At 35.2% G+C, this 9515-nt stretch overlaps 1 protein-coding gene across 1 annotated transcript in view; it reads left to right on the top strand.

Annotated features, from left to right (window-relative positions):
• Window positions 1-2470: 2470 nt before the first annotated feature.
• Window positions 2471-9515, top strand: part of LOC123529638 (melatonin receptor type 1A-like) — a 210202-nt gene continuing 203157 nt past the window's right edge. Inside the window, exon 1 of the mRNA XM_045310042.2 lies at window positions 2471-2608. The gene's annotated coding sequence lies outside the window, so the exon portion shown is untranslated. The remainder of the gene's footprint in view (window positions 2609-9515) is intronic.

Here is a 9515-nt window from a genome sequence, read left to right as displayed (position 1 = left end):
TGACGGTAGAAATGGTATGAAAGAACATAGACATCCAGATAGAACAGAAGGAAACTGGAGACAATCTGATGTCAGACCAGAGACACATAATTGTAATGATAAAGGATGGAACCAAAATCATGAGAGGTCATCTATAAAGTATATGAACAGAAGACCACGTTTATGTTATGTTATGTTTATGTGAAGTTATTGCAACTATACTGTCAGGGCGGATAAATTATTAAAAAGAAGACGTTTGAAGTTCATAGAAGAAGAGTTGCAGAATTTCAACCAGGTTTCGAGCTATAGAGCCACCGCATACGAGTTTTTACCTTAACGGTAGTTGAATGCTATAGACGATAGCAAATATAGGCTGAGCATCGGAAAGCTGAGACAGAGACCCAGAGTTTGGTAATTTACTGAGATAGTAGGAGAGTTCCAGCTTATAGACGAAGTTCAGCGTTATTAGCGAAGTACAACCAAGTCATCGGGGTTATACCTATATGATAGTTGAATGCTAAATGTGATAGCTAGCATATAGGCGCTGAGCATCCAGAAGTCAGGGCAAATATTTTGAGTTGCAGCTTTAATCAAGAAGTCATAGGCTGAGCATCTACACAATAGGACTCTAGGACTCGTACGTTGTTCAAAGACATTTGTCTGACGGGAACTTCGACAAAAAGACCAGTCAAGTATAGTACCTCCAGCCTATAGGAGTTTGAGCTGATTATTATTAATTGAAGGTTGTTAGTTTGAAACATTTAAAGATTTGTCTGATCCCTGAAATTATTTAGCTCCTAATAGTAATCATTTAAGAATCATTGGTACACGAATCATTTAGGTAAGGTAGCCAGAGGAAAATTCTATATATGAGATATTTGGTCTCACCAGCTATACGTTTTAACAAAGGACATTCCACATAGTGTGTCAGCTAGTCTAAGACATAGTCACCTTAGCGATTGGACCCATTTCATTGTTCAAGATACTAAAGGCGTAGGCACTTCCCTGGGTCATATAGCGCGTATCCTGAGTCAGAAGGTAGTGAAAGGTTTAGGTCACAAACTGAGGACAGAGCATAAATCTGATATTTCTTGTCCGGGAAATAACTTAAAATCCGTTCAAAGTATAGAGTTCAGATTTGGTATATAGATAGGTGGCAAGAAGACGATATGCTTAGTGTATAAACCAGGTCAACCCGTCAACGGTAAAGGTCACAGATTGAGCCCAAATATCAAAATTATGTGTCATATTTCATCTCTTGATCAGAACTTAAAAACTATTCAAGGTATTGATCCAAAACTTGGAATTTAGGTAAATGGCGAAGAGACGCTGTACAAACTGTAACAACCCGCATAACTCTCCATTTTAACCAAAGGGCGGTATAGAATTGTTATTTATTGACTTCTTTCGTGGATTTAAACCTTCTAAAGTATGTTTTTTGAACCTTGACGAAACTGATAATATTGATAATTCAAATTTAAAATTTTACAAAATGTTTATCTTGATATTCAAAAATAACCATAGTATGAACTTAGCATGCCGTCATCAGTTTCTCACGTGAGTCAGTGCGCAGGTGTTGAACACTGGTTAGGTGACCTAACGAGGTTACGCCATAACTAAGTGGACGCGACCATCACAGTCAGTCAAGTTATGGTAGACAGAACTAAGTCATTGAGTACACACTGTTCCATGAGGATTATTTACTTCATTTTATTCATTCTGTGACATTTGGCAACTAACTTAAGACATGTTTGTACTCGGGTTGGTCTCTGTTGCCTGAAATTGCACAATTTCCTCACGTTGGGGCATTATAAGTTTATTTTGGAATGTGTCTGTTAAGTTGTTTTTTTTAACTAACATGTATATAATACATGTCCTTAATTTAATAAATGCAATCTGTAAACAGCCCGCCCGCTTATCTCAGTAGGGAGAGCGTTGGTCTACAGATCGCGGGGTCGCGAGTTCGATCCCCGGGCGGGGCGTATGTTCTTCGTGACGATTTAATAAAAGAGATTGTGTCTGAAATCATTCGTCCTCCACCTCTGATAATTCATGTGGGGAAGTTGGCAGTTACTTGTAGAGAAAAGGTTTGTACTGGTACAGAATCCAGGAAAACTGGTTAAGTTAACTGCCCGCCGTTACATGGCTGAAATACTGTTGAAAAACGGCGTTAATTCCAAAACAAACAAATAAAAACAATCTGTAAACAGATGATTTTGCAGTTTATTTTCTAACATATTCTCATTCTTGTTTTTACATTTCCTCGAAATGAAGACTGTAATAGATTTGTTCTGACTTGAGTCTTCTAAGTCAATAAATACTAGAAGGAAATAATCTTTGAAGTTGTATATTAAAAGATATAAAATCATTACGCTTGTTTCATTCAGTATTAGATTTTAAATATAATTGCATTGACAAAGCTATTGCAAAAAAAATCTCGCCACAAGAGAAACGCTCTGGAATATTACTGAGCAGATATTGATGAGACGTTGTCGAGTCTGAATGTTCATTACCGTAGTGTTTTACGCAGTGCTAAAAGTGTATTTTACAGCAACTTTATCACCGCAGAAAATTGCAATGGGGAATTTTGAGGAATACTTCGTTGTCATGTAATAAAATGACTTCTGAGGTATGATATATCGTTTCTTTACCTTTCTATGTAGTCGTCTGTCTACCATTTTGGACTGTTTATTTTGCGTGGAAATGCATTTGTTTTGTATCAGTGTTAAGCAAAAACTGTTAATAAAAGCAACATAAATTTACAAAGTTTCAATGATGATTAAGCCCAATGCTAATCACCGCTCATCTTACTATTTCGCATGAGACATTTTTGAATTATTAAATCAATATGTGACATGTACAGAACAAATAATATGTTTATGACATGTTATTCAGACAGCAAATAGAAAGTTCTCCATAAAAGACTGATTTTGATTGGGTTTTGTTTATCTGTATTTCAATTTATATTGTCCCTGTCTTATCGTATCTGTCCTATTCTTTGCTTATTGAACATGGTATATTGATAATATTAGTCGGAACTTTAGATAAACAGTATCTGAGTGAATCAAAAAAATGCACGAGAAAGACATATTACGTGCGATGTAAGTAAATTATCAATATTTCTAACATTAAATGCCGCACTGAAAATAATTGTCAGATTAAAACGTTTTTCTATATAATCATTTCTGAGACTTAAAGAATTAACTTCCGTCATTTCCTTATTATCATCTCTCAAGATCCGTAAGACAAGATTAACAGGTATTTAGATAGCCTGTTCAATGATAGGCGTTTAACATATGGTGACTTTATACAGATCTCTCCATGGTTGAAACTTAAAGCTTTCTTGGCGTGTACCTCATGAAGGAAATTCTGCCGAAGAAGAAGGTAGGATCATGTGCGTGAGTTTGTGTTGGACCGATTTGAAAATACTGGCCCTACGGTTCATTTCCACAACTGGCTCCAGTGGGAAAATCGCATATAGAAAATGTTCCACATGCTTAGAATTAATGAAACTTTTCATATTAATACATTTGTAGATTTACATAATTATAAGACTCATCTGACTAAACGAAATATATAGGTCCGAGTGCTTAATCTTTCAAAATCCGATAAATATCAGTTGGAGTCCTTATATTACGTCCTAGTTTGTTATTATTTTGAGTTATCTTATATCAAAACACATTTATTGTCACACTTTATTTTTAAGAAAGACGGTGGCGCTGAGCGTTTAAACAATAAATGCACGGGATAAAATAATTCAATCATGCCCTAGAGCATAGAAAGAAGCGTTCACTGAAGTAACCAGAGTACTCTAGTCTGTGAAGTAAACTTGCTTTGTAGGTACGGCGGTAGTGATTCGCCAGATATGCTTGCCTCTAGACTGGCTCCCGTCCCTATATTTGTTCTGTCATACTTCTCATATATATATATATTTTTTTTTTCATTAACAATGGAAGTATCTCCAGCAGGTTGTTTCTGTATTACCATTTTTATTGCCCCTGGCTCAGAGGTTTAGCCATCAGATAAAATATGCTTTTTAGAGGCTTAAATTTTACTTATGAAAGGCTTGCAGTATTTAAAAAATAACCGTGCAGCCAGGGAGCCCCGTTAGCCTCCCTCATTCACTCGAATGTAGTCCACTTCCATTTTCGTCACTTTCGTGCCATATCTAAGCTTCAGAGATGCTTGATTAAAAAAAGAGAATGTCTTTGGATTATTCAAAACAGCTTTATACAGCTTCTGTTGAGACAGGTAAAATTAAAGTGAAAGTAGATATTTCCTGGTGTCTACATAAGCAATATTAGCATTTTTATCACGTGCCTCAGTCACATACCGAGGACTTCCTGCATTATGATTAACCCTAGTTTTGTAGAAAGACATTTAATACTCGCCTAAGTTAATTCTGGACTCGCAAAAATGTGAAGGGCTGAAAAGACTGATAAAAAGAAGCTATACGTTTTAATTTTTATACGTTTGAAAAACGGGGCGTATTATGGGAACGCCCCTGGCGGAAGGGCGGGTTTCGTTCACAAACTTTGTCCGGAGCATTTCTTCTTCATGCATGAAGGGATTTTGATGTATCTTGGCACAATTTTTCACCATCGTGAGACGGAGTGTCATATGTAAAAACCAGTCCCTAGGTCTAATGTCAAGGTCACCCTTAGAGGTCAAACGATACAAGAATGACAACTTTGTCCTGAGCATTTCTTCTTCATGCATGGAGGGATTTTGATGTAAGTTGGCTCAATTGTATACCATCATGAGATAGAATGTCATGCGCAAGAACCAGGTCCCTTGTTTAGAATTACTTCCCTTTGTTATTACTATAAATAGCTTATATTGTAACTTTTATATTACTGGTCGTAGGGAAAAATCAAGACCACTTTTCTGTAGTACAACATGCATGTTACATCCAATTTTGAGATGTATTTTGACCTATATTTACCTAGTAAGGATTTTTGTGTGGACTTAGAATTTTCTTTTTAAGATCAACTTCCCTTGGCCAAAAGTCCTTCTTTTTGTTTGTGAGCAGTACCATGCCTGTGACCTTTCTCATGTTGCGGGGGCATCCGTGTCTGTGACACATTTCTAGTCTTTTCATTTTTTCATTAATTCATGATTGAAATTTTATGAAAAATATGTATAGGAAAATGTGATGTTTTATAAAGATACGTAAATGCGAGCTGTAGTTATGTTTTATGATATGAAACGAAAATGGTATCACTGCCCTTTAACCTGAATCTTGATTTGTAAATAGTTACCCTTACCCTGGTTTCGCATAACGGACATGAGTTAATGACTTTTCGAGAAATGTATTTATTTCTTGAAAACAAATAGAAATAAGAAAAATAAGTCCGTTGGATGCTTAATCTAATGAAAAGTTGGCAGATTTCATGCAAGTAACATATTTTCTGCATGTAACACATATTTTTAAGGGTAATAATTCCGACAACAGACATTCTATCAAACTGAAAGTTGGCGGCCAAACTGTTGACAATTGAAAACTATGACATTTTTATTGGTACGATTAAAGTAAATCGCTGGATGTGCTTTCGTGGTACACTAAAATACCTGTATATAGTGCCAATTTCCCGCCTAGTACAGGCAATTTTCATGCAAAATAGATTCATATGATCAGACCAAAAACACAGATCTTGATTGTAAAAAATTGTGTGCGGATGACTTTAAGCAACTTTATACGCTTCTAAATTTGTATTGAAACATTAAAAATGAAAGCTTGCGTTTCCTGATGTCAACCATGCAGTACTGGCGTTGTTAATGCGTATCTCAGGCACGTGACCATGTATTCCTTGCATTATGGTAAACGCCATATTATTTGGTATGGTTTGATTTTCCATAGACTATCCTTTAAGACTAAGGCAGTCTCGCAAAAAGTGAAAATTTGACAATGCTGATAAAAATTATTATACATTGTTAATCTGGAATAGAAAATAGAAGCAGATTACCGTCTTACCTCTACACACGTTTCATGGGTGAAATCATCTCCGTCTGTATTGCTTTTCATTTATTACTGAGAGAAGTAAGCATATAATAAAAAGACGCGATCTATATTTAAACTTTTCGAAAAACATATCTTATCAGCTCATCAAATAATATTTTTCGAATAAGTACCCTAATATAATCGCTGTATGATAAAGAATAATATCAAATAACCTAACAGGATCACTTCATACAGAACATGTAGATGACCGTTACAATATCGTGCCTGATAAACATATGTCTAAAACTTAATGTCATGGAGGCGAATCCCATATCCTGAAGGTGATAGGAAAATGTAGATGACCGTTACAATATCTAGCCTTCATAAAAACGCATTTAAACATATTTCTACAAAATGAACGTCATGGAGAGGAATCCCATATCCTGAAGGCAATACCTATCAAGGTATGCAAATACCATATCTTTGACGGTTTTCGTGTTTACTTTTAAATTATTGGCCGGTGACTGACTTTGCATTAAGATAATGACATAAGTTTCAATAAAACATTTAGTTGAGAAAAAAAATCTGTACCTCCGTATGTGTCGGCTTTATAATTGCGATTTTGAACGTTAAATATTTAGTGTTGAAAATTATTAACTGTTGAGTACATCACAGTAAAGCAATACATTGCTTATATATCCAGAATTTATTGGGACTGATAACGTATACTATGTTGATTTCGCACTGCATAACAAATGATACCTGGGCAATGAGACAGGCGAGTACAACTTTATAATGATCTTCGGTGGGTTTATATCACGGACAGTCTTAAGAGAGAATCAGTCCTGACTGATATAGGAACCAGTTCTGGAGAAAAACGAACTTAAAATGGATAAATACCTAACAAAACGAAAACATAGCTGTTAGTCCGTGCTTCGTGTATGAACCATAGATGCTCGAAGTTATTGTCTTTTACTTGCCATTTCGTTTAATACCGGAAGGGATAATGGCTACGTGTAATTGAGATTAATTGCCATATGTGTTAGTCCTTGTAGTGTCCAAACAAAATTCACGGTATTTGAAAACATTGTCACTATGTTTCGAACAGCAGTGTTCAATTATTTTCTCTAAACTGTCAAAAGATTAATCATAATATACACACTTAAACTTTGGCCAATCAGAAATATTCAAAATAGGGTCACTTTGAATGCTTTCTATTCTTTTAAAATAGGGGTCTTTACATTTCCCGTTCCACATTCAATATTATGAACTATGACTACATTGTCTTTGACAACAATTGATTTGTTTTATCTTTGTAAATCGTTAGGCATTATATCTATATACAATTTTGAGCGATACCCTTATTTTCCACTGTTTTCATCCAGCACAAACTCACGATATTTTAAACACCGATCTTCATGGTAAAGTGCGCAGTGAGTAACTATCTCAGTCATTGCCGTGCCTCCTCACATCGATAACACTTGAAGCGGTCTATAGTTTCTACCCTCATGACCCGGAAAAAAACACGAGGTGGTCGTTTAACATACATCATGTACATGTTTTTATCCCTTCCTCGTGTAAACTGAGTTCGCTTATTATCATCTCGAAGTTAGGCTTTTATCCATTTTCTCGCTGTCAGCACATTTGAACGTGTAATGTGTCAATATGCAGTGGGCTAACAACATGGTGCAAACAGGCATATAAAGCAGTACATTTTTGCTTCCAAACAACAAAATAGTAGGGGCAACAAAAGCATATTCGTATTTTTTAAGATTTTTTATAAAAAGTTCATTGAATATTTTGCCTTGTTCGTCAGTATTCTAGCTGAAAGGATAAGACGCGACGTCATTAAGTTGGAGCTAAGTAATTTTTGGCTATATTTTCTATTAAAGAAGTTTCACTATCGGTATTTGTGATACAATATATATATTATGTAATATATCTTCTGAAAGTAGAAACCAAGCTCTATTTCATTTTAAAGCTTTTACTTAATATAAATAAGCTATTAGCGATTTTTGCGGGCCTAGAACGACCTAACATAAAGAAATTCTGCTGTAGAGATGTAACGGATAATTTCAGGCTTCTATGATAAAACAGATATGAAAAACAAAAACATGTCTGACGCTCATGAAATTTCTGTGAAATTATCGTCTGCCGTAAGGTACTGACGTCATACACGTAAAACAAAACAACGTAATCAGAAACGGGTCAGATACACTTAAAAAGTTCGAACATGGATTTCTTGCATACCAGACGGGATTTCCGGTATTTTTACCGGTGCTGGAAAAATCCATCTTACACCCCGGGGTGTAAGATGACTCTCGTGGTTTAAATGACGTATAACGAACTACATATATGTAGAAGATTTATGTAATTATAATATTTTATTTCGAGAAACGGAATAAAAATCCAATACCGTGACAGTTCCTCTTTGTTCCTGATAGTATATTTCTCGATTCAAAACACGTTATTTTATCAAAAATTCATATCGTTACGCTGGAACTGATAAAACAAAACCGGAATTAAACATTGTTATTTGTCTTTGAAACGTCATGACGTCTTTCCTGTTTTCGGACGTCGATTTCCCGCGCTTTGTTTAAATACGCTGCTATAAGAAATAGTTCTAAAAAGAAAGTCGTTCGACTGATTTTATTTTTATTATTATATCTTGATATCGGTATGCAAGAAAAAGATTCTGTCACTGGTTATAGGTGCAGATGGGAATATCCGGCTCTCGGGTAATTGTTTAGGCGGTAACTCGGTAGAAACCTCGTTACCTTCTAAACAGTTACCCGCGAGGCCGGAAATTCCCATCTGCACCTATAACCAGTGAAAGAATCTTATAGTGTAGAGATTCAGTAGAAATAGGACTTGAGGATTTAAGAAGAGTTTTTAATACGTACTTAACTCGTGTTTTTTAAACAAAAAAATCTATAATATTTCACACAGAAAATATTGTTTTATAACTGAAACTAACTTAAAGTTCCAACTTGGTTTAATTTACAGGTAACACAGTTGCGTTTTTTTTGTAAACAGAATTAAAATATTATTTTTTCCAGCTATTGAAAGCTACACATATGTTTTTAAAAAATCATACAATGTATCAGAAAGTTATTAAGTTTTTTCCGTGTCCAAGTAAAATGTCCCATAGCGTACGTTTGTTTACGCTGACGTAACGATAGTTTCTTTAAAGGCGCTGTTGACACACCGACTCTTTTATTTTGCGAAAGGGCAGAATTCTGTCGAAGTCCCTTTACTTTAATACGAAATCAGATAAATACAAGTTATAAAATATATTCCAGATACATGTTAATGAATATACTAAGTTCATCAAATGCCAGAATTCCAAGAAGACCGGATCATATATATGTGTTAGAAAATGACAAAACAGACGCTCGGGGAGCTAACTGGAAGTCCGGAATAAATGTTATCAAGGGCAAATACTATGAGAACTCCAGCACTATCGCTAAAATACAAACTAATCAAAGAACATTTTGCGCTTATGCTTTCTTCGTCCGTAGTCTTCATAATTAAAATTTCTTCAAGAACGCACGTTCTGTTAAATATTTCCGAAGATGATCATCATAAAGTTTTG

The sequence above is a fragment of the Mercenaria mercenaria genome, chromosome 1, assembly GCF_021730395.1.
Source record: "Mercenaria mercenaria strain notata chromosome 1, MADL_Memer_1, whole genome shotgun sequence".
Classification (NCBI taxonomy): domain Eukaryota; kingdom Metazoa; phylum Mollusca; class Bivalvia; order Venerida; family Veneridae; genus Mercenaria; species Mercenaria mercenaria.
Note: the sequence above shows the minus strand (reverse complement) of the source record. Positions and strands in the feature narration are given on the sequence as shown.